This window comes from Prionailurus bengalensis, chromosome X (genome assembly GCF_016509475.1).
Source record: "Prionailurus bengalensis isolate Pbe53 chromosome X, Fcat_Pben_1.1_paternal_pri, whole genome shotgun sequence".
NCBI lineage: Eukaryota > Metazoa > Chordata > Mammalia > Carnivora > Felidae > Prionailurus > Prionailurus bengalensis.
Genome location: NC_057361.1, coordinates 11027465 through 11054246, shown reverse-complemented (window position 1 = coordinate 11054246; position 26782 = coordinate 11027465).

Sequence of the window (26782 nt, the reverse complement as noted above, 5' to 3'; positions counted from 1 at the left end):
TCTTGAAGGCAAAAGACAAGTGCAAAATAATTTCCTACATTGAAAATTGTGAGATCTTTGTTTTTCCACTGAGTTATATGTAGACATCCCTTGCATCAAACTGTCTGAAAGTCATTGATTTATTTGTCTCTTCAGCTAGTTTGTCTCTCAGGGAAGGAGAATGCTAAAAGCATAATGCGTACATAGCACTTACCATTTGGGTGTTTTTTTTTTAATTTTAATTCCAGTATCGTTAACATATAGTGTTGTATTAGTTTCAGGTGTACAACATTGTGATTCAACAGTTCCATGCATTACCCGGTGCTCATCACAGCAAGTGCCCTCCTTAGTCCCCATCACCTATTTCACCCATCCCCCCCACCCACCTCCCCTCTGGTGACCATCAGTTTGTTCTCAATCGTTAAGAGTCTCTTGGCTTGTCTGTCTCTTTTCTTTTCCCCTTTGCTTGTTTGTTTTGTTTCTTAAGTTCCATTTAAGAGGACCGACTTATGTCACTTACCATTATACTCCCTAGCTCCATCCATGTCTTTGTAAATGGCAAGATTTCATTGTTTTTTATGGCTGATTAATATTCCATTGCATATGTATATCACATCGTCTTTATCCAATCACCCATCGATGGACACTTGAGCTGTTTCCATACTTTGGCTGTTGTAAATAATGGTGCTATAAACATAGGGGGTACACATATCCCTTTGTATTAGTGCTTTTGTATTTTGGGGGTAAATAGCAGCACAATTACTGGATCGTAGGGTAGTTCTATTGTTAACTTTTTGAGGAGCCTCCATACTGGTTTCCACAGTGGCTGCCCCAGTTTACATTCCCACCAACAGTAGCACTTACCATTTTGGACAGTTAATGCCTGGGCCCTGTGAATGTCCTTGCAGTACCATTTAAAGGGTTAACACTTTGGTCTGCTCTGATAGGATGGCTGAGTGTGAAAGAAAAACCAAAAAGTAGAACCTCTGAAGAAAAGCAAAATGAGATAATGCATGGGAAGTGTTTAGCATAGCGGCCAGTGCTGCTACTGAAGCTGTCCTAGATGTCACTATTGTTTAACCTGGGGAAGAGATTATGTGGCTGGCTCATCCCCTGCTCCATGAAGCAAAATAACAGACTGCTATAAATTTAGAAAGAAAGATGGCTCGTCTGTGGCCAGTTTGGCCGCTGTTTATCTTCCCTAAGTGCTCTCGCGCTCTTCCATTGCAATATAATCTAAAAGCGCCATTATGAACCCATTTGGGAGCAAGGCTTGGAGCTAAATCAAGGCAATGTGGCAAGGAGTCCATTAATTCAGTTCAGCCACTTTTGCAGTTACTCCCATTTGGGCTTCCCATCTGACAAAGTGGCATTAGCGTATAATGATCATAGTGGCCCTGGCTGTAGGGCAGAGTTTCCCAACCTCAGCCCTACTGACGTGTGAAGGCTGATGTGTGTTGTTGTTGTGGAGGGTTGTACATTGTAGGATGTTTGCAGCATCCCTGGCCTCTACCCACTAGGTGCCATTATTACCCCTACTCTAGTTGTGACAACCAAAAATCTCTCTAGACATTTCCAAGTGAACCCTGGTGGGGGGGGGGGGGAGGAGGGCAAAATCACTCCTGTTGAGAACTGCTGCTGAAACGTGATGAGTAATTCCATACTCGAGATTAGTGACCATAGATTCAAACTGGGAGCATATGGGGGATAGGAAACAATATTGATTGAGCAGTAAGTGCTTTGACAGATATTACCTCACATATTTCATGTAATTTTCACAACAGGTCTATGAGATAGTTTTTATTACCCGTTCACGGATGGGAAAACAGAGACTCCGAGGAATCAGGTGATTTGCCCGACTTCCCACATAACTGTTCTGTGGTAGAGTGGAGATTTGGCAACAAAGCTCGTGCTCATTCTCTCATGCCTTCATGATTCTCGGTTCAAATCGAAAAGGTTCAACCTCACCATGCTGTGTCTTCTGCCAAGGAAGGGGAGAGTTACATTTACCAAATATGAATGGTTATTAAGCTATTGTCTCTCACAACGATATCCACCAGTCTTTTTTCTGCTTCATGAAGCTGTGGCGGGGACTCAGTTGACCTACCTTTCTCCTTTACCAGTTAGCTTCCTGTGTGGGTTTGCCAATAGGAGGCACTAGAGAAAGGTTGACCAGCAGGAGGAGGAAAGGGGGAGTTCCTTCTTCCTGTAAGCTAGCTCTTCTTGATCCAGCTGATCCAGCAACTGTCACTGCTGAGTGCCTAAACTACTAATAGCAGAAACCAACACTAAGTCTCTAATATGGTAACATTCTCCCCAGGGACACACCAGCCACCTGCTGGCAGGTTAATTAACACTGAATCCCTTTTGCAACCCACCGAGCAGTGTGCTCTCTTTGCTTGAGCAACATGATTTCTGGATATTGATTTGCCTTCTGTGCACACACAGAATGCTTTATTCACCACCACGATGGCCCAGAGATCATTGCTTCTGACCAGAAGCTCAGTTCACAGGGAAAAATGTGTGGCAATGACTGCATGCCCATGGAATTCACTGATCTTACCATGTACTTCATCATCCAGAAGCAGCTGGTCCAATAGAAGAAAGGAAAGCCTGACCAAAGGTTTAGTTATGACCAGTTGGGAGATAAGCAAAACAAAAAAAGATTGGCAACTATTTCACAGGAGGCAGAGTATGCTTTGAATTAGCAACAAATATCTGTGTCTAGTTCCCATAGGCAGAAATCATGGGACCAAGAATCAAAGGAAGGAACTGGGAGTGGTTCCTTTCACCATTACACCTAATATCCTACTCACAAAATATTTCATTTAAAACCCATTCCTTGGGTTCTGCTGGTTTAGAGGACTAGTTCCAAGCAGGGAACATGGCCATGATTTCATTAAATTGGTAGTTGAGACTGGCACTGGCCATTTTGTACTCCTGGTGCCCCCAAATCCAAAGTCGAAGAAGGGTGAAGACCTATCCTGGTTGAGACAATTGATCTGGATTACCAAGGGGAGATTGAGTTGCTGCTGCTCAGTGGAGTTAGAGTAGATTATGTTGGAATCCAAGGGATTCTCTGGGAATCTTTCTGGTACTTTTAATGTCCAAGAGTAAAAGTTAATGGTAGCAGCATTAACCCTCCCCTGGCCCCTGCAAAAAAGAAGAAGGAGAAGAAGAAGGAGAAGAAGAAGAAAAGGCAGAACCACTCAACCAGGTAAAAGAATAGAATAGCAACTGGCTGCCCCAGGAAAAAAGGGAACATGAAATGGCTACCAGAAAAAGGCTGTTATAAGTATCAGTGATGGCATTGCGGATGGTTATAGTCTTAGGTTATATAAATGAAGGCTTCGGTTGTATTTTCTTCCTTGCCTCCTGCTGTGTGTGTGCACATGTGTGTGTATGCATGGATGTGTGTGTACATGATACCAATTCCTTTTTTCCTCTCTCCTCCTTTTTTTATGTAAGTATTGTTCATGTTGAAGTTAACTACAACATTTAGTCTTTCTTTTACTTTGAGGTAATTTTAGACTCGTTTAGAAATTGCAAAAATTGTCATAGTTTAGCCTTTAGCTTCCAGAATATTCAAGTGTGATTGTGACTAAACTCAAGGAGGGATAAAATTATCCAAAAAGAGAAATAGTGACTGCCAACCGCAGATGACTATCATGATAGTGGGGGCTTAGTCTCCCCCCTTTTTGAAGAGAATATGAGAGCATCTTTGTTTATGCAAGGGATCATTGTGTATTGTTAGGCACAATAATAAATGTGTGGCTTTAGTTTAATAAAATTTAAAATATGTGCAAGAGTGTGTTTAGATCCTGCGATACCATGGGTCTGCATTCTGTCACTTATTATGCCATTGATACCTCCAATACACCCGCTTCTACTCTGCTTTGGGACTGGATCTCAGCAAACTACATTTCTCCTTTGCCAACGGCGTCCCGTGAAGTTCAGATGGTAGGGGGAGCTAGACAGAGATGAAAAGGCTGGAAGAGAAAAAAAAAAACCAAAGAACACCTTTCTCCTTGCTATTTCTGTGTCATCTCAACAGCAATAGACCTTTATCACAGCAGTGGCATTGGTTCCAGCCTCCAACTTTTATTTCTATCCCCAAACCAGCTTTATCATGTTACCTCAGAGGTACCAGAAGCAGTCAGATTGGGCCCTTCATCAGTGGTCTGATCCACAGAGCCTCTCTTCCCAGTTTCTTTTTTTTTTTAACAGCTTTATCAGGATATAATTCACATACCATTAAATGTGCCCATGTAAAGTATACATTTCAGTGGCTTTTTGTATATTCACGGGGTTGCGCAACCATCAGCACAATCTGATTTTAGAACATTTTCCGGACACCTGGTCGTCTCGGCCAGTAGAGCATGTGACTCTTGATCTCAGGGTCTTGAGTTCAAGCCTCACATTGGGTGAGGAGCCTACTTTAAAAATAAAAAAAACACATTAAAATTAGAACATTTTCACCATCCCAAAAAGAAACCCAATATCTATGAGTGGTCATTTTCCACATCTCCTCCAGCCCTAGGCAACCATTACTCTACTTACTGCACCTATGGATTTGCCAACTTTGGACATTCCATATAAACGAATTTGTACCACTTACAGCCTTTTGTGACTGGTTTCCTTCCCTTAGCATAATTTTTTTTTAAATTCACCCATGTTGTAGCATGTGTTTCATTCCTTATGGCTGAATAGTATTCCATTGTATGAATATACCACCTTTTGTTCAGCTCTTCATCAGTCGGTAGACATTTGGGTTGCTTCTACTTTTTTTATAAATGTTTATTTATTTTAAGAGAGAGAGAGTGGGGGAGGGGCAACAAGAGAGGTAGAGAGAGAATCCCAAGCAGGCTCCATGCTGTCAGCACAGAGCCCAATGTGGGGCTCGATCTCACCAACCGTGAGATCATGACCTGAGCCAAAATCAACAGTTGGATGCTTAACCAACTGAGATACCCAGGCACAACTGGGTGCAATAGCAAAACAAACAAACAAACAAACAACTTTTTTGCTATTATGAATATTTGTACTATGAACATTTGTGTAGACTTATGTGTCCATTTCTCTTGGGTATATATCTAAAAGTGGAATTACTGGGTCATATACTTTCCAAGATTCTTAATTCTGGTAATCTCTGTCTCTTTATTGTATTCCCACAACCCCAGGAGTAGCAACTCCTCCCTTCACATATAATCACTAGATGACCTCCATGTTCCCTTTCATTCTGTCTAACCTCCAATACCGTGGAATTAGTTCTCTGCCTTAAGTGTCTTTAGTTGAAGTACTGAGTATGATTTCTTTTTTTTTCACTAGACCCTGGATAATATGATCATATGAAGCATTATAATTAGTTTATCCATCTTCACTGAGCAAGGAATAGAAATCTCTTTAAACCTCAGCAGGTCAGATATAAATAACTCACACACAATGAAAGCTGTAACATCAGCATGTATATCCTGTTAGTAACGGGATTTAATTGGAATCCACTAAATGAGTGGCCACCCTGCAATAATATTTTAAGCATCTTTCTGAAATGGTTTAAGGCCAGTGCCACTTAAATCCTGGAGGAAAATCCATTTCATCATTTCTTCCTTTCATTATTCATTTATTCATTTAATAATCATTTATCACTTAATTTGTGCCAGGCACTACTCTAGGTGCTGGCAATATAATAGTAAAGAACATATACAAAAATCTTAATAATCACAGAGTTTGTATTTTACTGGAGGTAAATAAGTACTACAAATGTAAGTGTTGGATGGTGAATAGTGATGTGGAGAAATTTAAAGAATAGAGGGAAGATAAAGAGGGCTAGGTTTGGGGCCCCTGGGTGGCTCAGTTGGTTGAGTGTCTAACTTCAGCTCAGGTCATGATCTCACAGTTCGTGGGTTCAAGCCCTGAATCGGGTTCTGTGCTGACAGCTCAGAGCCTGGAGCCTGCTTCGGATTCTGTGTGTGTGTGTGTGTGTGTGTGTGTGTGTGTCTCGAAAGTAAAGACATTAAAAAGATTTTTTTTTAAGAAGGCTGGGTTTGGGGGTACATTTAAAAAAAAATTTTTTTTGGAATGTTTATTTATTTTTGAGAGAGAGAAGAGAGCAAGCATGAGAGGGGGAGGGGCAGAGAGAGAGGGAGACACAGAATCTGAAGCAGGCTCCAGGCTCCAAGCTGTCAGCACAGAGCCCGATGCGGGGCTGGAACCCACGAGCCATGAGATCATGACTTGAGCCGAAGTCGGACAGTCAACCGACTGAGCCACCCAGGCACCCCTGGGGGTACATTTTTTAATGGGCTAGTCAGGAAAGACTTCCCTGTAAAAGTAACACGTCAACAAACTCCCAAAGGAGATGAAAGAGAAGGTATGTGAATATCTGGCGGAAAAATTGTTCCATGAAGAACAATGGCAAGACTTCCCTTTCAAGGCCTTGGGTTGGGAAGATGCCTGGTTTGTTCAAAGAACAGGAAGGAGACCAACCAGGCTGACTTGATTCCAGGGAAAGAGCTGTAAGAAAGAATGTCAGAGAGGCAATGTAGGATCCATCCTTTAACACTTTGTATGCCATTATAAAGACTTTGGCTTTTATTAAGAGTGTGGTAGGGGGGCGCCTGGGTGGCTCAGTCGGTTAAGCATCTGACTTCAGCTCAGGTCATGATCTCGCAGTCCGTGAGTTCGAGCCCCGCGTCGGGCTCTGTGCTGACCGCTCGGAGCCTGGAGCCTGTTTCAGATTCTGTGTCTCCCTCTCTCTCTGCCCCTCCCCCGTTCATGCTCTGTCTCTCTCTGTCTCAAAAATAAATAAACTTAAAAAAAAAGCTAAAAAAAAAAAAGTGTGGTAGGAAGCCAGCCGAAGGATTTTACCAAAGAAATAACATGCCTTGACTTACATTTTAGTAAGATTACTCTAGCTTCTGTGTTGAGAATAGATTATGGTAATGCAGTTAGAAGGCAATAATCTGAACAGAGAATATAGTGAAAACAGTGGAGAAATAAGTAGCTGGATTCTGTATTTGTTGACAGAGTGTAACTGATTCCACTGTCAATGGTCAAGGAGGCTCTTCTCCATACAGTCAGTCTGGAAATGTGTGAGATGAGCGAGAAGTCAAAGATGACTCCCAAAATTTTAGTCTGAGCACCTGGTAAAATGAATTGCCTTTTACTGAAACAAGAAAAATTTTAGGAGGAGTAGGTTTCCAGGAGAAATCATGAGTTCAGTTTTGCTTATGCCAAATTTGACATGTCTGTTAGACATCCAAATGGAGATGTCAAGAAGTCAGCTATCTATACAAATCTAAAGTTCAGGGGAGAATCAAAACTAGAAATATGAATTTTGGAGTTCTTGATGTATATATAGTATTTATAGCCATGAAAATAATTTAGAAAATTAAGTGAGGATTTTATGTAAAAAAAAAAAAAAAGAACAAATCCAAGGACTGTGGCCTGGGGCAGCAAGACCTTCAGAGTTCAAGGAGACAAGAAGAAACCAGTAAAAGAGACTCACAATGAATAGATATTGAGATTGGAGGAAAACCAGAAGTAGGTGGTGTCCTAGGAACCAAAAAAAAATTTTCAAGAAGGGTGTGATTGATATTGTAGCAACTTACATCTTGGGGCCTCATGACACTACGGATGTATGGAAACCTACATGAAACAGATTTCTGTTCTGTGTGAATTTGTATTAGTAAGAATTTGCTATATGTGTGTATGGCATAAAATAGGCCATTTACTATTTACTGTAGAAATATTATAAATATTTACTCATTTACTGTAGAAATATTAGAAATAAATACAATAAATTCCTATGGTAATGAAAATACTTCATAGATTATTACTGTCTTCCTGCCATGATAAAAGATTTTGATCACTTGTCTTCAGCAAGTGGTTCTACATCAAACTTTGCACTTTTCTCTCAATTATATCTTGAAGCAAAAAATGAGAAAAAAATAGAAATGAAATGTATTAATTGCATAGATAGGTTATTGTATGGTGACCAAAACACACAATGGTTCAACCAAGGTATATTTCTCTCTCATTAAAAGTCCAATGTAGGTGGTCAAAGAGGGTCTTGTCATCTATAGGGATACATGATGGTAGAGACTCTATCATCTTATAGCTGCATCTGGCCTCCAAGGGTACAGCAGCAGAAGAGAAGACTGAACAACTGGGTAGATGCTTTTAGAGACTTGGTTTGGGAATGGCTTAGACAGCTCTCACCAACAACCCAGTGGACAGAACCCAATTTTGTGGTCTCAAGTATGAGGAAGCCAGGGAAATGAGTCTTCCTGTCTTCCCAGGAAGAAGAAAATAAAACAGAGTTTGTTGAACTTGTTAGATAGATAGCCTTGTCACCACTACAGGAATGGAGAGTAAAGAAAAGAAAGAGGTCAATAAAATAAATTTCTTTATAATATTTCTGATTGCTTTGGTTTAAAACTGACTCTTGTCTATTTCTTTCAAGTGAATTCCCTTTCTTTCTAAAGAACTTGAAGAAAACTTTACTTCTTTTTCAAACCATGTGACTTGAAGAGACTTAAGAATTCTGACATCTTTTACACATACCTGAGTTCTTTGAGCAAAAGTATTTTTATATGAAATATATAGGCTTATGTAAATTATGTATGGTTTTCCATATCTTTGGACACAATCAGCTACAGCCCAGGAAACTGCAACGTAATGAGATAGGCTGAGAAAGGCAGATGCTTCGAATAAATGAGATCTGTCCTCTGGGGTGCAAAGGGCGCTGGGAAGGTAGGCAAGGGCTGGGAGGCAGAGTGTGAAAGCCTGTGTGTGCTGATAATAGGCAAAATAATAAATGTGCATTGTAATAGGAAGGCCTAGCAAAGTCTCCGCAAAGAGCTCAAACTCAAATTGTAAGCAGATAGAATAAAGGTCAACAAGCAAGTAAGCAGCCTCGCTACAAGGCCACACAAAGATAGTTCTCTGGTCTTCAGAAAAGACAAGGTCCCAGTCCCAGAAAGACCTTTGATATGGAGGGGATGGGGAACAAAATAGTTTGAATTAGAAAAACAGGTTATCAGCACATGACATAACATAAAAGTTCTTAGCATTGACTACACATTAGAATTAAGCGGTGAAAACAGGTTGCCTGGGTGGCTCAGTTGGTTAAGTGGCTGACTTTGACTCTGGTCATGATCTCACGGTTTGTGGGTTTGAGCCCCGTGTGGGGCTCTGTGCTGACAGCTTGGAGCCTGGAGCCTGCTTCAGAGTCTGTCTCCCTTTCTCTCTGCCCCTCCTCTACTTGTGCTCTGTCTCTCAAAGGTGAATAAAGTTTTAAAAAAAGTTTTTTAATTATCTGGGAGAACTTACCAACAGACCCCCTAGACCAGTTAAATCATCTGTGGGTGGTACCTCATCACCAGTGATTGTCCAAGCTCCCCAGGTGTTAACAATGTTAAATCAAGGCTGAGAACAGATGAGTAGTGTGTAGTAAGTTACACACCTTTAACTCTCCAATGTCAGAACTGGCTAAGAGAATGGAAGTCTGGAAATCCCACAAAAGAATAAAAAATGTCACTAGGAGCCCTTACTTAGCTGTGCAAATGTATATGTAAAACATACAATATTCATAGAAGTTGGCATCTTATTTGGCAGCTGTTCTATGGTCTGATAATACCTACAGAATCATTTTAATGGGGAAAATACATTAGCAAGTTATTTTTTGCCAATTCTCTCCAAACATATTTTTTTAATATGAAATATATTCTCAAATTGGTTTCCATACAACACCCAGTGCTCATCCCAACAGGTGCCCTCCTCAATGCCCATCACCCACTTTCCCCTCCCTCCCACCCCCTCAGTTTATTCTGTTTTTAAGAGTCTCTTATGGTTTGGCTCCCTCCCTAACTGTTTTTTCCCCTTCCCCTCCCCCATGGTCTTCTGTTAAGTTTCTCAGGATCCACATACGAGTGAAAACATATGATATCTGTCTTTCTCTGTATGACTTATTTCACTTAGCATAACACTCTCCAGTTCCATCCACGCTGCTACAAAAGGCCACGTTTCATTATTTCTCATTGCCAAGTAGTATTCCATTGTATATATAAACCACAACTTCTTTATCCATTCATCAGTTGATGGACATTTAGGCTCTTTCCATAATTTGGCTATTGTTGAAAGTGCTGCTATAAACATGGGGGTACAGGTTCCCCTATGCATCAGCACTCCTGTATCCCTTGGGTAAATTCCTAGCAGTGCTATTGCTGGGTCATAGGGTAGGTCTACTTTTAACTTTTTGAGGAACCTCCACACTGTTTTCCAGAGTGGCTGCACCAGTTTGCATTCCCATCAACAGTGCAAGAGGGTTCCTATTTCTCCACAGCCTCGCCAGCAGCTATAGTCTCCTGATTTGTTCATTTTGGCCACTCTGACTGGCGTGAGGTGATATCTGAGTATGGTTTTGATTTGTATTTCCCTGATGGGGAGTGACGTTGAGCATCTTTTCATGTGCCTGTTGGCCATCTGGATGTCTTCTTTAGAGGAGTGTCTATTCATGTTGTCTGCCCATTTCTTCACTGGATTATTTGTTTTTCAGGTGTGGAGTTTGGTGAGTTCTTTATAGATTTTGGATACTAGCCCTTTGTCCGATATGTCATTTGCAAATATCTTTTCCCATTCCATCGGTTGCCTTTTAGTTTTGTTGATTGTTTCCTTTGCAGTGCAGAAGCTTTTTGTCTTCATGAGGTCCCAATAGTTCATTTTTGCTTTTAATTCCCTTGCCTTTGGAGATGTATCAAGTAACAATATAAAGCTTATGATGGAAACTGAAGAAGATACAAAGAAATGGAAAAACATTCCATTCTCATGGATTGGAAGAATAAATATTGTTAAAATGTCAATGCTACCCAAAGCAACCTACACATTCAATGCAATCCCAATCAAAATTGCACCAGCATTGTTCTCGAAGCTAGAATAAGCAATCCTAAAATTTGTATGGAACCACAAAAAACCCCAAATAGCCAAAGTAATATTGAAGAAGACCAAAGCGGGAAGCATCACAAACCCAGACTTTAGCCCCTACTACAAAAGCTGTAATCATCAAGACAGCATGGTATTGGCACAAAAACAGACACATAGACCAATGGAATAGAATAGAGACTCCAGAATTGGACCCACAAAAGTATGGCCAACTAATCTTTGGCAAAGCAAGAAAGAATATCCAGTGGAAAAAAAGACAGTCTCTTTAACAAATGGTGCTGGGAGAACAGGATAGCAACATGCAGAAGAATGAAACTAGACCACTTTCTTACACCATTCACAAAGATAAACTCAAAATGGATGAAAGACCTGAATGTGAGACAGGAAACCATCAAAACCCTAGAGGAGAAAGCAGGAAAAAACCTCTCTGACCCTCAGCCGCAGCAATTTCTTACTTGATACATTAACAAGTTATAATGGCGTGTTTCCACTTTTGACTTCAATTTTAAAATGTCTAAACTATTCAAAATACTTTAAAATCCTGTTATTTAAAAGAGGGACTAAATAGCTGAGCGTTTCCAAAAGAGGGGGGCTTGTTGGTAATTAAGGGATTCAATTTAAGGTAATAGGGAAGCCTTACACTATAAAGCTTTGGCAGTGCTAATTTCTTTTTTTTTTAAGTTTATTTTTTATTTTGAGAGAGTGGGAGAGAGAGAATCGCAAGCAGGCTCTGTCCCCAGCTCAGTACCACAACCATGAGATCATGACCTGAGCCGAAATCAAGAGTTGGAGGCTTAACTGATTGAGCCACCTAGGTGCCCCTGGCAGTGCTGATTTCTAAATGACTTCCGATATAATCCCTACTGCAGTCATAGCCATTATTCCCCATTTTATCCAAGCCATCAGTCTTGGTGCCTGGAGCAGTCCAATAAGACAAAGGGAAACAATATTACCATCTTAAGTATTTATATCTCCCCCTTTTCCCTTTCTAATAACACTAGGGATATCATAAACACATTGCCATGGAAAGTCTAACACCATCCAAAACACTGTTGCATTTTTGAGGACTCTACATGTGAGACTGTAAATAAAAATAGTGAGACTTTTACAAGTGTGACCTAAGGAAATGAAGTGGCCATTGGGTCTTGCCATGTCATAAGAGTGTCATGTAACTTGGTTTTTACCAGTATCCTGAAATAAATGAATCTATGTACATCAGTAAATGCTATTATATCCATGACAGATTTTCAATGGTGGCCTTATAGCAGTTGTCACTTAAGGCTTGGCATAATCTCCATTGAATGATGATTAAGATTTCTAAGGTAATGCCTTCCTTCCTTTCTTCATGCCCTTGTTTATCTAGTCCATCAACAAATATTTTTTGACCATTCACTGCATGCCAGAAACACAAAGATGAATAAGACACCAGTGTCTTGTTATAGATCTTGTTACACCAAACCAAAAAATGCATAAGTGCCCTCTTTGTATATATACACTTGCTTCCTACTTTTTAAAAATTAATACATGGAAATCTGAATTCATGAAAGATAAATGAGGATTTGATGTTGCTGGGATTCTAAAAAATTTTCATGAAAAAAATCACCTCTGGGTTCCTTCAAATAGTGAATCCCCTTAGGGCATTTAAGAATTATTGATGATTGATCACTTGATTAAAGGATTACAGGGAGTCTAAGGCTGTGGTTCTCAGCTCTGGTTGCACATTCAAATCACTTAGGGAGCTTTTAAACCATACTAATGCCCAGGTCCCATTCAAACCAGTGGAATAATAGTCTCTGGCAGTTGGAATTAGTCATAGGTATTTTTAAAGCTTTCCGGGATTAATCTAAATTGTGCACTAGAGCAAGAGAAGGCCAAATCCTACTGGCAACTTGTTTTTGTTAATAAAGTTTTATTGAAACACAGCCATTTCCATGTATTGTCTATATCTGATTTCACACAACAAATGCATAGTTGAGTAGTGTGACAGAGACCATATGGCCCCACAGAGCTGAAAATATTTACTATCTGGCTCTTTACAGAAAAAGGTTGCCGTCCTCTGGTCTAAAGAAAGGAGAGATGTAGAAAACTCAAAATGACTAGCAATCAAGTGTCTGCAGCTTTGCTTTGCTTTTTTTCAGAATATGGATAAGGCAGCTGTTGAAATCATTGACAGCTGGTGAAAAAAATTTATTCCATTTGGGGAGCCTGGGTGGCTTGGTCATTTGAGTGACTGACTCTTGATTTCAGCTCAGGTCATGATCCCACGATCATGACATTGGGCTCCGTGCTGAGCATGGAGCCTGCTTAAGATTCTCTCTCTCTCTCCCTCTGCCCCTCTCCCCAACTCACACTCTCTCTCTAAAAAAAAAATTCTTCCATTAAATAAAATTTTATTCACATGCAACTTTTCAGAAGCATGCTCTTAAAGGGCAAAGCAGTTGTAAGGCCTTGACTCTCAGCCCCAAACTCACCCTTCCATTTTCAGCTCTGTAATGCTGGGGCTGGGACTCTGCAAATGCATTTGAGCTTACCAGCGGCTTTGTTGGGCTTTGCCAATAGGAGATACCAGAGGAACGTTTCAAGCCCAGAAGAGGAGAAAGGGAATTGCTCCTTCCTGTTTGCTTTTACTTCTGTCAGCATCATCCTAGTGATGCTTCTCTGTCCTACCAGTAGCACCAGTTGATTCTACTTTGGAGTTTGGCTGACATTCTCAGAACCAGCCTCATAGTGTAATCTTGGAGCTATCGCTCACTGGAGTACTTTTGCTAGAGGTCTAGGCCCCAGCTCCACATGCTCCTTCTTTGAGCTCAGAGACCCCAACACCAACCAGGCGTTGCCATCTATCTCCCAGGAGGAGGCCTGAGTCCCACTTCTGTGGGCCCCCTCCTTCAAGCTTCCAAGTTTCAATAATGTCAACCTCTTCTCTTCCTCCTTCTCATTGTCCTCCTCCTCTTTCTTCTCCTTCTTCCTCCTTCTGTTCCTCTTTCTTCTTCTTCTTCTTCTTCTTCTTCTTCTTCTTCTTCTTCTTCTTCTTCTTTTTGCTGGGCCATTGTGGTGATAGTACTTCCCACAGTTGCTACCTCCATGATACATGCTCCCTTTTTGCCCTTTTAGTTTTCCAGTGCCTGAGAATATTATTTATAGTAAACTGTCTCTGTTAATATCATTGGTGCTATTTCTATCTCCTGTGTGTGAAAGAACTATGGTCTATTAAGGGCTTAGGAATCAGAAAGTATCATTGTACCTTGTATTCCATAAGGATTGATGGATTCATACTGTTGTGTGGGAAATAGAATGTTAAATCTGAAGATATTATGCTCTCTCTAACATAATCTACCTACATATCATTAATAACATCTTGTTTACGCACTATATAAAAGAATGGGCTATGTCACTGTACATAATATAGATCATGACTTCTAAGGAAATGCTTCTTCTACTCTTGCTGGGAATTAATGAATAAGAATTCACTGCATGTTTACAATAGCATATGCTGCAGAGATGCAATTTGGTGACTCTAAGGGAATTCCCCCCTAGCTCGGACTTGCCCATAAGATGAGGCTCAGACAGAACATGGGTAAGTCAGACAACTTCTATCCATTCACCAAGCCCAAAATCATTTCATCATTGTAAGTAATCTGGAAACTGGAGTTTGTTAAGATGGAGTTAGAGCCAAGAAAGGGACAAGTGAACAAGAAAGGGACAAGCTCATCTATGGATTCTGTTTGGTTCATGATTTGTTCTCTAACATTCATCTTCCAAGCTGACTTATATGGGCTATTTGGTTTTCATTTCTTGTTACATTTCCATTTAGAATATGGCTGCTTTATTACCATAGAATACAAAGGAAAAGGGGGACAATTGAATAGTAGATTTGCAGAATAGAATAGGGGTCAGCAAATGAAAGTCCACAGTGCAAATCTAGCTTGCCACCTGTTTTTGTACATAAAGTTTTATTGGAATACAGCCATGCCCATCCGTTTACATATTGTCTATTGCTGCTTTCACTAATGCAGCAGATTTAGGTAGTTGCAACAGAGACTACATGCTCCACAAAGCCAGAAATACTGACTCTCTGGCCTCTTATCTTGAAGAAGTTTGCTGACCTCGACGGGGAGGAGGAGCAGGTGTCTGATATTACAGTGTGGCCTGGTGCCAGTTGTTATGTTGTCAGCCACAGGGCCCAGGGGAAATTCTGGTTCTCAAGCTTTCCATGGCAACCATGTGCTCAGATTAGAATGCTTTACAGTTCCTCTGCACGTATCTATCCCCTACTCAGCTTCCAAGATCCCAAGTACGTCCCTCTGCATCATTAAGACTCACCTGGCTAAGTGTGCTTGGGGCCATACCTGTCCCCTCTACTATGCATTTGTCTCCTCCATCTGGATTGTAAGTTCTTTTAGACATGGGAGGGAGGCAGCATCTGGGTGGCTTAGTTGGTTGGACATCCGACTCTTGATTTCAGCTAGGGTCATGGTCTCAGCGTTCATGAAATTAAACCCATTGTTGGGCTCCGTGCTGACAGCACAGGACCTGCTTGGGATTCTCTCTCGCCTTCTGTCTATCTCTGCCCCTCCCTTGCACATGCATGTGCACACTCTGTAAATAAATAAATAGGAGGGAGTATTATTCATCCATCCCTTAAAACACACTTGGTGAGGGGCTTGCCTAGAGTGGCTAATTAGCTCTCATGGTGTCACTGAGCTCCACTATCCAGAGGGACATATAAGAGCTGTCCCAGGCAGCACTGCTTTTGCTGACTTTAGAAAAGAGTCCTTAAGTTGTCATCACCTACTACTGTGTGCATCCTACATGTCAGGAACTGCCTTTAAGTCACCATCACGAAAAACACATCTGGTAATTATTAGGTCTAAGACCGGGCTATATAACAATGAAGACCAGAGAAGAAGGTTATTCATCTGACATAATTCCTGGTTATACTAAGCATAAAGATATATATGCTAAAGGAAATAAACTGACTGATAGATGATAACAGATAAATAAAAGTACACAAATGAAATTATTAAGGTTCTACAACTACCTCAAGATTGTTTTCATTCTCCCAAATGATTCCTGTTTTATTAAAAAATTTTCTCCTTAGTAACACAATATAATCTATCTTAAGTGCATGATTTTAGATAGCATTCATGCTGAGAGTTAAAACCAAGTACAACATAAAAAAATGTATTTAGTAAAACTTCATCTTCTCAAAGATTAAGAAAAACAAATAAGGCACGGGGAAGAAGGAAACAATACAATTTATGCAATAGAGGGAGTCTTGAAATGTCAGGCAATAATCCTACTAAATGATAAACATGAGTGACTCTTCAAAGTGTTAATCCATGCCTGGGTACAATGGGGCGCAGCCCGCCCTTGGTCCACCAACGCCACTCCAGTGATGCTGCACTCATTGTCTCTCATTTTTCCCCTTCTGTAGCCTGCTAAGATTTGTTTTCTTCAAAAACTTATTAACCGTCTCTTGAGTCAAACTGCCTGGAGTGTGCTGAACACCAGAGGTTCAATGCCTTAAGGCTCTAGTGAAAGCAAATATAGGCAGGGGCCTCTATGATTCTTCTTTCTACAGGCTCAGCTACATACCTGAGTGACAGAAAAACAAGAGAATGAGAGCTGAAGGTGTTGGTAGTAATTTTTTAAACAAGATGTTCTTTGTCTTAAAAGTCATTTTCCCTTGTCTGTTCAAGTAGTACTTGCTTTGTAATAAGCTTTCAGTAAGTATTTAGCCTGCAATTTAAGTAATATTCCAACACAATTGTGTGTGTGTGTGTGTGTGCACAAAAACATTTATATAAACATCACTCAGATTGTGCAAAAAAGAGAACTATAGGGCCAAGCTTTCTGCCAGCAGAGTATTTGGTATCCTGTATATGATGATACAAGGAAATCCAAGATGATTCAAAACTTTCTCTATAAATGCTTGAAATTCTGAGATTAATAATTCAATCCTTTTTTGTAATGAAAGGTACATCAGAATGCCACTCCCATGCAGTCAGGGACCATACAATGCCTTGTTTACCAGTGTATTTGCAGTCAATGGCATAGGGCCTGGCACAAAAAGCCTCAATTTTGTGTTATACAAATGAATGGAAAGCACTGCCCTCCATATGCAAATGGCCCCAGGATGTCAACCCTTGAGAATCTTAGCCTTTTATGATGAGTGTGTTTTCCAGATTACCTTTATTCCTAAAAGACCTAGGTCATCCTTAAAAGCCAGGGAAGGTAATGAATGTAGAGCTGTTGAGGACACCTACACACCTGTCCTCCTCCTTGCATGAAGAAAAATTATATCATGGGGCACCTGGGTGGCTCAGTTGGTTGAGCATCTGATTTTGGCTCAGGTCATGGTCTCATGGTGTGTGAGTTTGAGCCCCGTGTCAGGCTCACTGCTGTCAGCTCAGAGCCTACTTCAGATCTTCTGTTCCCCCTCCCTTTCTGTCCTGCCCCACTGTGCTCTCTCTCGCTCTCTCCCAAAAATAAATAAAATTTAAAAACAAAGAAAAAAATTATATCATTATCTTCTTTTGGAGACTTTTCAGAATAAGTACAGGTGACCAAGCCCTAAGAAACTGAGGTGGCCCAACTGGGGTAAGTGACATGTTTCCTGGTGATGGTCCCAAAGATGAGAAAGTCAGTAGGCCACTAAGACCCCCACAAATGGTGACCAATACTCAAAATGAGAAGCTCCAAATAGCTCCTTCTTTTTTTTTAATTTTTTTAAATTGTTTATTTAGTTTTGAGAGAGAGAGACAGAGACAGAGTGTGAGCGGGGGAGGAGCAGAGAGAGAGGGAGACACAGAATCTGAAGCAGGCTCCAGGCTCTGAACTGTCAGCACAGAGCCCGACACGGGGCTCGAACTCACAAACCATGAGATCATGACCTGATTATGAAGTCAGACGCTCAACCGACTGAGCTGCCCAGGCACCCCTCAAATAGCTCCTTCTAATCTCCTATCTCAATGAGCCAAAAGAAAATGAGACCAGGATGGGAGGGTAGCATTCCAAAGTTCTGTACAAATTTTGCTCAGAGAGAATTACCCATTTTTACAATCAGTGTTCCTTCAAGGGATGGCTTTGTCATGCAAAATGGTCTTCAGTCTCAAGGACTAAGGAAATGCATCTGATACATTTAATCTAGTGAAAATACAGGCGCCATTATCACAAATAAGATATGAAACTGAACTATATCTATGTCATTTTACCTTTGGAGGCTCTGGCTTCAGCACAGAAAGTTAGCACAAGGTCTCAGCTTCTGGTCCTCGACCTTGACTGCACACTGGAATTGCCCAGGTCCTACCCCCAGAGTTTCTGATGCAGTTGGTCTGGAGTGAGGCATGAACATCAAGATCTTTCAGTGCTCCCCAGCTGATTCTGTTGAGCAGCCAAATAAGGGACCAACCATCCTGGTTTGCCTAGGACTGAGGGGTTTCCTGGGGTCTGAGACTTTCAGTGCTAAAACCAGGGATGTTCAAGGCACTGCTCTCCAGAACAAGTTGGTCCCCCTAATCACTGCTCTCAATGGAATGTGTTTCATGGGGTTTGTTGGGGGTATGGAGGAAGGAGAGAGGCACATGTGTTTTAGCAATGGCGAGGTTGGCTACAGAGCCAATTACCTACCACAGAATCACAGAAGGTATCTAAAATAGATCTGTATCAGATGGCATGTTCAGAATTTTATCATGTACGATTTCTTGGAAGGGCCAATACTTTTCATATTTCCTTCTTCCTCTGACTTTTGCAAGTATGATCCTGTTCCCAAACGTATGCTTTCTTCTCTTAATTAAAAAAAGAAATCTTCCATGGCAGTTCAATTCCCTTCCATTAATCTGTGCTTTGGGAAGGTGAGCCTTTTCCTTTCTGTTGCATCAGTCCTGACTGATAGTTGCCAATATTTCAGTCAGAGAGAGTCCACCCTATCACTCCTTTCCAAGTCTATCTAATCCAGATTTTGACAAACCTCAAGGGCAATTAGCTAGGATGGTGACCTCTCACCCAGATCACTCTCTTTGGGAGAGTCACCAAGGAAGAGGTACATGGTCTCTCTCTTTGGGAGTTTCCTAGGAAAGTGACTAGGAGGCACTGAGGCACTGACAGAGAAGTGCTGGTGAAGAAAATCCAAATTTCATCACAAAAGAATATTCCTTGTTAATGCTATAAATAATAATTTTTTCAAAGGACATACAAAAGCAACAGATGGATCCCAACTCAACCCCAATAGGCAAAACTATGGGAGCTGCAGAAGGTCAAGGACAGAAGGAAATGTCAGGCCAGCACAGGCCTCTTCTGACCATTTGCCAAGAGGTGAACTTTTCTGGCAAACAGGGCCCTCCTCCTGCCACCAAGGGTGGACACCCTCAGAGGGGCTGTCCATTGCATGACCCAATTCCTCATGACCATTCAAACAGCTTTCCTTTTATACTTGTGGGGTGAGAAAAATAAACTCCCCCATATTGTTATAAGGCTACTCTTTTCCAAGCCACAGTTTTCATTTCTATGAGCATTATTTCTAGGACTCATTTTGTGATCTGTTCATCTTGGGGCTTTTCCTGTGAGCCTACTTATGGGCTTTTAGGCTGGGAAGACTGGGCCTAAAATAGTAAAATAAGACAAGAGAATTGGCCCTGCCTTTTGTGAGATTAAGCGCATCTTCCAGAATGAACAGTGCTGAGGTAGAGGCAAGGGTTAGCTGCCATGTCCTATGTGCTATTTCTGGTTGATGATGCCGCAGCTTTATATATAGCTAGATACATACTCAGCCCATGTTCCTCAGCTCATCTACGACACAATTTGATTTTATATAAAACTGCTAGAGTACTTCTGAGTTACTTACCAAACACGTTGAACCTGCGTAGCTTCCTGGGCTTCTCACACCACATGTGACAGAGTCATATCACTTTGCATAGCAGTTGAGAAAGGGATGGCTTCCCACCATGTACACTATTTCATCACCCATAGCATGGCAAGGTGACTTTTAAATTGATCTTGCTCAGATGTAAGATAAAGAAGGTGTGTGTGTGTGTGTGTGTGTGTGTGTGTGTGTGTGTGTGTGTTTAAGTTTGAAGGTTTTATATTGACATTCAGGTCTATGGCTTGAGAAAATAAGTGATGGAAAATAAGGAAGGTGGGGGTCTTTAAGCTGTGGCCAGCATCTGTGCAGGGTAAATTCTGTCATACCTGAGCAGAGGGAATCTTCTAGATCATGAATCAGAGCAGGGGTCTGGTGTAAGCTGGGCTCCAGGGGAGAGGAGCAGCATCGGCCTGGCAGCCTGTCAGTACCACTGAGCATCACCGCCTGCGATAACGTAGAAGAGCCCCCAGGACAGCAAGAGGATGAGAAAAATAAGAAGAAAGCAGCACAAATAGGAAATAATCAGAGGAGAGAATCTAATTAAAATAGAGTAACTGAAGAGGTGACTTCCATTGCATTAAGGATATTTTTAGAAGCACCACGCTAGCATTTGATCCCTGAAAATACCCACTGCTCTCACCAATATATTAAAAATCTCTAGGTGCCTTCTCCAGATTGGACATTGGCCAATTCTTGCCTGCTCTTGCTTAGAATTGGAACAGGATTGCTGTGTTTGCTTTTGAAACCTTGATTTTTTTTCCCCCATCCTTTCCTTAGTGCCCATGTTGGGATTTATGATGTCACAGATGCTGTCTAGGTAGGCTTCCATTTTGTGATTTTTTTTCCTATTTATTCTCAATTTTGTTTCTAGGGCACCAAAAACAGAATTCAGCCCACTAACACAATGAAAAATACATATGTATGTTGTCTGGGAAGAATCCAAATATGCTTATACTAGTTCTTCGTGGAGAACATTTTCTGAAGGAACAGAAGCTGAAATTAAGTGTTCTTCCCCCTTATAGCAATTTAATTAAAAAGACTGAAGTTATTGATTTTTTTAAACTATTAAAATGCATCTATGCTGCTGGTTCCAGGCTGTTGCTGGCAGACCATTCACTCATGGAGTATAATTTTCCATTTCCTCCAGTACAATGAAACCCTTTATTAAATGCTTTCTTGCTGTGGACAGATTGGTTTATAGTTGAAGCAAGCAGGGATTTATAATCCCTTGCTGCTGTTTGCTTACCCTTCAATTCAGATTCTGCCAACACCACATAGATTTATCTCTTTAGCTCTGAAAGGACTTTGGATTTTGGCTGATTTTATTTCACAGGCTGAAGTAGGCTCAACACAACAGATTGTGCCAACCAAGTGGAGTTTGGAAGGACTGAATAATCTTGATTTGTTCAGGATTATAGGTAAATCAAGCCAGATGAGAAGGGAAGAACTATAAACATCGGGCTGCTTGAGTGTCCTTACAATATGGCAGTTGGCTTTCTCCAGAGCATGTGATCTAAGAGAAAAGTCCAGGAGGCTGCAATGTCATTTATGACCTAGTCTCCAAAAAAGCACACACTGTCACTTCTGCCATATACTTTTTGTAAGGAATAGATTACTAGGTTAGCCCATACTCATGGAGATGGGTAGTAATTTCCAACCCTTGAAGGGAGCTTATCAAAGAATTGGTAGACATATTTTAAAAACAAACACAATTGCTTTTTCCTCTGTCTGAATTCCTCCTTCTATAAATATGTCAATATCTCACTCCTTCACTTTATTCAAGCCTTGGTTCAAATGTTACCACCATACAGAGATCTTTCTTGATAACCCACTTCCATCAGAAATAGTATCTCATTTCTCGTATCTCATATCTCATTACCTGACACTATTCATCTGTCTATATTCATCTATCTATAATTGGCTTCCTCCACTAAAATGGAAGCTCTTTGGGGATAAGAGATTTTGTGTCTTATTCATCATTATATCTCCAGTGCCTAGAACATGGTAATTACTCAAGAAATACTCATTATCGAGTTAGCTAGATTTGTTCATTTCCTCATTTAGCAAACATTTACTGAATATCAATTATTTGCAAAAAAAAAACCCCACACACCCACAAAAACACAAAAATGAAACAGACAAACAAAAACAAAAAACACAAGGGCATAAGAAAGGGGTTTATACTGGGAGATAGGATGAAAAAATTCTTAAAACAAGTTCTCAACCTTCCAGATGTTCAAGTGATGTTTTCCAAAATGAGTTGCCCAGATTATCTAATGCACATTGCTTGGAGAAAGTGTTCTACAGTTAATAATAAACATTGGTTTAAACAAAGTCAAACATTTTTTATTACTGCACAACTACTCTAAGTTCTAAGCATGCTAATGTACCACATAAAAGAGAAGTGTAATATACTGGACTTCCAAAAAGTATTTGATTATGAAATTTTCTTTCATTGAACCCACATGCAAGAGTTAGCCTTGAAAGGATGAGATGAGTTCTTGAGACAAAAGAGGTGAGAAATATAAATTCAAAGTAGCGAGGATATAATGACCTGAAAGAGGGGGAGTTAGAAAGTTCACCTGAGTCTTCTAGATATTCTACAAACCAGAAGAGAGAAGTTTGTCTGCTCAGAGTGAGAGAGCACTCTGTCTCAGGAGTGATACTGAGGCTTTGAGAGGTGGAGAGAATGTCTGCAAAAGCAAGAAAGGAAATATAAATAAAAGAACAGCAGAGTCACTGCAAGGGCCAGGCAGAGGCCACAGAGGATGGATCTGAAGCAGTCTCAGCCAATACATTTTCATGACTTTATCCACCCCAATGACCACTGCACATGAGTGAAGAAAGCAAATACAAATGGAACCCAGGGGCTTGAATTGACCTGACGAAGTCCATGTAAGTTCAAGGACAAAAGAAATTCTAAAGATCAAGAAAGGAGTATTAAAAGGGTGCACCCAGAGTGAAATGGGTAAAGGACAAGCAAAGTCCAAGCCAGTGATGAAAAATAACGGGGCGCGAACAAATGCCAGCATGAAGTTGGAGGGTCGGTGAGAGAGAGTTAGAGATATGGCTGATAAAGACATCAGGGTCTCAGGAGGTGAAGTATGGATTCAAGGCCCTGTATATGGGCCTGAGCTCAAATTGGGAATACACTTGGGAATGACTGCAGTGGAAGGGAAGTGAAGGTGCCGAAAAGAGCAGCTGGCGTTATTTCCCTGGTTACTCGCTCAGCCATCTCGTCCCCTCTGATGGCCTTCAAGTGCAGGAGCCCTGTGTCTTCATCCTTGAGTCCTCGGCTCAGAGCTTGTGCCTGGAACACAGTGGGACCCTCAGAATATGTGACGGGCAGATAAGTGAAATGCGGTGTGGATAAACAGGTTAACGATGTGAGTATTAAAGTTGCCAGGGGTGTTGACAGGACAGCGGTGGAAGCAAACACAGGGCCATGTGCAGGTGCAATGGGGAAGTGCGTCCAGCCCTGTCCATGCTAGGAGGTCTTCACTTGGGTAGCCTTGTTGAAAAGCTCAGAGTCATTTTCATGCCACTGCATTCTGGATGTCGGTGTCTTGGCTTAAGTGACTGGACTCCTGACCACAGCTCCTAGCCCACCACTCTATACCTTGCCTGTCTCAGTTTCTGTTCTCCTTCCCGTGGAAGCCTCCATGACTTATGGCGAACTGGAGCCGTAAGAACTCCTCTGGTCTCTTGGCTGCCCCAAGTCCTGACCTAGGCTGGCAGCCTAGGTCCTCCATCCTGGGAACACTGGCCAAACATAGAAAAGGCTAAATCAGAGAAAGGTTCCTGCTTAAGAGTACAGCAATCTGGTCCAGAAGAAAGGATGCGCCATAACGCTCAGCATAGCCAGAACACTGGGGTTTTTTCTGGGATGGTATGTTTTTTGGAGGACGTTTGGTGTGATGAGACCCAGAAGGCGGATGCAGAACCCCACCCACGCCTCGGAGGGTCTCTGCCCTTGAGCTTGCCACTGTGCCACAACCGACCCCACTGATTACGGCTAATGAAGCCTCTGAGGGGTGTTTGGGGAGGGGCCGAGGGAGTTTTCTTCATCCACGGCCAAGGGCGGGTAAGGAGAAAAGCTTTCTATTATCTAGGACAAGGCCACTCTACAGAATAGCAGCTCCTGGCACTTGTAAAATGTGTTTAGCATCAGATAAAATGAACTATATAAATGCAAAGTCATATTAATTGAGAGCGCCTTACTGTGAACACCAACTGAAAATTACCCAAACCGCTATTGACACAAAATGTTACACAAAAAAGGAGAAGTCTCCAGCTCTTTCCCAAGGAATCTGCCTTGCTCTTCTCTGGGCTCTGGCAGTGCAGGACGCAAAGTGCCTCTGGGCACACCCAGCGACTAAGAATCCACACGAGGGCCCTGTCCAGCATTTACATTTCTTTTTTCCCAGAAGTTCATAAAATACCTTGGTTGACCCTTCTCCATCACTCCTAAAAAGACAAAAACACTATCTCCAGTTTAGCCACTAGCAGGGACACGATCAATTCTTTGATTTTCTTTAGAGCTGGTTTATATGTGTGTCACGGAGAGGAATTAGCATCCGCGTCACGTGTGAATTTCATTCTCTTTTAGTCTCTCTCACCAGGAGCAAACCCCTCCAGGTCCCTGCATCCAGTCACAGAGTGAAAAGTTTCCAACATCCTTGAAGTTGGCCCCAATTCTCCTGCAACCAAAACCTCGAAGACGCTGACGGGCCTTTTTTGACAGGAGCTGTATTTCTTTGTGCACACAGAGCAGAAGAAAAGAGGGAAGCCCTCCTCTGGGGGGAAGGTTTTAAAATGTAGTCAAAACTGTTCCTGGTCTCAGAACTAGCACAGCGATCAGCAAGAGCCTCCTCCTTTGTCTAAGAGGCAGGCAGTAATTGATTTGACCTGCTTTATGGGGACGATCTCCCAGGCATGACTGAGTGCTAATTGCCACTAATGAGGCAGCATTTTAAACTGGCTGTGGTCTTGAGCTTCCTGTCCTCTTTCCTCCAAGCGGCATGCCTGCCACTGGGTTACGTGGAAACCTTCCAGCGAGCCCTCACCCATAACAAGCTCCACTTCTCCAGCTGCTGAGGGTTGTGTTAAGAAGGGAAAATTCCAGTGCCTTTCAAAAGGGCGATCTGGCTGAGTGAGCAGTGTGTAAAGATGCACCGAGGCAATGTTGCTCTTGAGGAAATGAACTCTAAATGTTACAGGATCGCTGGAAATTACTTTCAGAATGACTTTTACTGGTTCAGCCCATTTCCCGACATCCATCTCTCTAACCCAGAGGAAAACCCACAAGCCCCAATCCGTGAAAGAATGTGTTTTTGTGAACAGTTACTTTGGGGGCTCTTAACTATTCCCTCGACGCCTTTATGTCTCAGAAATAACAAACACGTTGTGTCACTCTTTAAGTTATACTCAATTGTCAAATTAATTTTAGCTCCAGGAAAGCAATAAAGACGGGCCCCCTAGATCAGCTGTGGAATAAAAGATACCTTTGATAATACAAGTACCTGGAACAGGGTCAGCAAACCTTTTCAGTAAAGGACAAAAGAGTAAATATTTTAGTCTTTGTGGTCCATACAGTGTATGGCACTATTCAACTCTGCCGTTGTTGTGTAAAAGCAGCCATAGACAATATGTATGGTCATGGCTCTGTTCCAATAAAACTTTATTTACAAAAACAAGTGTCCAGTTGGATTTGGCTCACAGGCCATCATTCACCAGCTCCTGACCTAGAGTAAGCTTTCCAAATATACATCGAATCTGGATGTATACAAAGTTACTATAACCACCAAATGGCCCCAAAGGCCTGAATTCCCGTATGATTATCAATTCTAATCATTATATTCCTGGTATGATGAGAACCATCCTTTATATTTAGGAGCTGCAGTCTCCTCACTTGTGAAATAAGGGGCTGGACCCTACTATTCCTAGATTGTCTTTCAGTCTGACATGTATAACTCCCTCCAGTTTTACAATTGCAAAGTTCTCACCATGTATATTGCAGAGTCGACCACACCGATCTTTCCTTTTCCTCAGTTCTGATTTTTTTCAATCAGCCACACTCTCACACACACACACACACACACACACACACACTCAGAGAATCTTCTAAGAGCCAAGACCACGATGGATTAATGCAAATGTGAGTAAGACCATGTCCTCTACTGCCAAGGATCTCACAAAGCACCCACAACTCCAAACTAGGAATTCATTCCCACAGACTCTTGGCCAATGTACACATTCTTGTCTCCCAGCTTCTCTCCCCCATTAATCCCTACAAGACTAATTCCATATTGTGCTACATCTTTCAACTGTCCTACCTTTTTCTGTGGGTAATGATTCAGCACATTTGTTGTATATTTCTACAACTAGCGTTGTTCTCAAATGTGTTGTTTTTGTATCTTGTGATTTGGCAAAACAACTCAAACCCTTCTAAATGTCTGTGGATGTGGACACGCTATATGCAAAACTGAGTCAGAAACAAAGAAACTGAAATATGAGTGAGACATAGGTATGCAGTCGTTTTGTGTTAATGGATAACAAGAAGAAATAATAGCTAAGAACTGAGTGCCTTGGGTCATGTTCCTATTGCGTAGGTAAAAGGAAATTTGTGATGGAATTAAGATTGTGTGCTTTGGGCTACTACTAATTTCTGGTTTGAATTTTGCTGTTCTAGCTGTCTATACTGATAAAGTTCTAGAATTAGGGTACAGTAAGGTTGTCTGAGAACCACAGGTCTCTTACTATTGTTGCTACCACAGATTACCCCCGGTATGTCTGCCTTGCGTTAGGCAAGATAAATCCCTGGTATGACAGGTTGAGAACTTTCTTTAGTACCACTGGTGATACAAATGGGGAAAGAGTGTGGTGGGATTTATGAAAAAAAGAGAGAGAGAGAACTTTTTTAAAGCATCAAGGATGGAAAATCAATGGGAAAACTCAAGAAACTAGAAAGTAAACAATAGAGCAAGAATAAAGCAAGAA